A 2,392-nucleotide genomic window follows, 5' to 3' on the forward strand; every position below is an offset into this window, starting at 1 on the left:
CTGTGCTTAACGTGGGCATATTTATTTTTCTTATAAGCATCGTCTTTATAAGAAACCAATCAATAACTTTTGATTTGAGGGAATTAGGCTTTCGGTAATTAGTTCTTTAGCAAAGCCAGGAAGGAATTGTGCTTAACGTGAGCATATCTATTTTTCTTTCAAGCATCGTCTTTATAAGAAACCAATCAATAACTTTTGATTTAACCCTATTCGTACTAGGGGGGGGGGCTCTTTCTGTTCGGAGGTCAAACTATTGCTAATAGCTCCTGAAATAATAGAGCTTTTGCCGTGAAATTTTCTGTAAATTCCTAACTTTTATTTAGCTTCAAAATACAAAAAAATTTGACACCTAAATACTTTCACACCTTGAGCATGATGACATTTCTGACAGTAAGGTGTCACAAAAATTGACACTTTTCCAATACAAATTTATTTTCATTGTCAAATATATCGTTTAAACCGTAATTTATTGAATATTTAGGATAAAATAAGCATTTTAAACTCAGGCAACTTTTTTCTAAAGCCTTTGTTAGAATACAGTAGCTATTTATAAGAACAAAGGAAATTTTCGGTTTTTGCTCACTTTGGGCATGATGAGTGACGTCATCAAAAATATTTTTGTCAAAAGTTACCTTACGTCACAAGGATCTTGTGTGCCAAATTTCATCCAAAAAGACCCACTAGATCAAAAGTTAAGGGGTGGTACAGGAAAAGCCCCCCCCCCCCCTAGTTCTGAACCGCCCCTAAAAGCCTAGTTTGAATAGGGTTAAGGGAATTTGGCTTTCGGTAATAACTTTTTTCATAAATCAAACATAGCATACTTGTTTTTACAAGCATCATTTTCGTAACAAAACTTTCAATTAGTTTCCTTCAATCTGAATCTTTTATAATTATAATGTATACATAGGCATTACATTATTATTGGTCAGATAGGGCTGATGCGTAAGCATACTTTTAAAACTATTGATTTAAAGATGCATAGTAAGCTTTGTCAAGTAGTATTAATTTCCAAATTAATTTGTCTGACTTATTTTTCCCTTATATTGTTAACAAAATTGTTGAATTTTTTTTCCAAGGGTGGGTGGGTTTTTGTTGGTTGATCTATTCGATTGGTATCATGAAATTTACAAGGTCGATTTTTAGCTTAATCATGATGGCGTGTGCCTGTGGTCGTCAAAGATAATCGGACAACATTGAACATAAATTTCATAAATGAAACTCCTACTAGAATATTTTCATTCGAAAAATCCATGAAGAAAATCATACAATATAAATTCAGGGTTTGATTGAGGTCGAAGAAGTAAAATATTCAACAAAATAAAGTTTGGACTCGTAACACTATTTTCAATATATTTTCGGAAAGCTTGTAAGATTCTGCGCAAATCATTCATATACGAGCAAGTGACAAAAATTTAAGGTAGTAATACTGTAAGGCACGTCAAAAATTTAGGGCGAGTTGATAATAAGTCGCGTGGGCGCGTCAATAAATGGAAGGCGCGTGGGCGCGTGAGGCGCGTCATTTAACAGACTCTCCAATGAGAGCCACTTTGTATGCAAATTGAGTGTTCTTTCAGAATTATACAAAAAAGATTTAGCTAGTCTTGTTTTGGCTTGAAAACTGGATTACGAGACATGTTACAAATAACATTATATTGCGCATGTAGTTAAATTAAAGACAGTGTGTCTATAAAATATCCAACAGCGTGACTATTATAGAAGTAACAACAACGAATTCTTGGTTACGAAAAATACATTATCTTTTTGGCTAAACAGACAAAAATATATACATAAAACTACCTAAAATCAAGTAAAACGACTAAAAGATCCAAAGTCAGAATGTTAGAAAATATTAAAAGTATTATAAAGCCTTTTAAGGCTATCAATAAAAACACAAAAGAAAAAGTTTGTACAAAAACAAAAAGAATCGAAAGATTTCGAAAATTATTTTGACAAAGACAGGTTTATAATCACGACTTTAAAAATAAAACCATAGAATGGTTGGTAGAGCATGAAGTTCTTCCTCAGTGATTAATGCTTATCGCATCTTAAATGTTGGGGGAGGAGGTCAGAAACCTGCCAGCAATCAATGGAAGCATTGTCCGTATTAAAAAACCAACCTGGAAGCCTTTTTACTCTCTCTCATTCTCGCACTTGCGTTGAAAAATTAATTTTTTTTGCTCACATTTTGATCATGTGATTAAATCTTAAAATAATCCTAAGCAGAGCATTTGGTAACGTGATCAAAAGCTGAGCAAATTGATTTTTATCTTTTGATATTAACAAAGCTGACAAAAAGTTACAGACCATAGATTTAGGTCACGTGAAATAGAATTTCAGTGCTTGACCAATCAGAAGCTTCGCGGTTTTTCGAAAACAATAGCAACAATGTCTT

This window comes from Clytia hemisphaerica, unplaced genomic scaffold, assembly GCF_902728285.1.
Source record: "Clytia hemisphaerica strain Z4C2 unplaced genomic scaffold, Clytia hemisphaerica genome assembly, whole genome shotgun sequence".
Taxonomy (NCBI): domain Eukaryota; kingdom Metazoa; phylum Cnidaria; class Hydrozoa; order Leptothecata; family Clytiidae; genus Clytia; species Clytia hemisphaerica.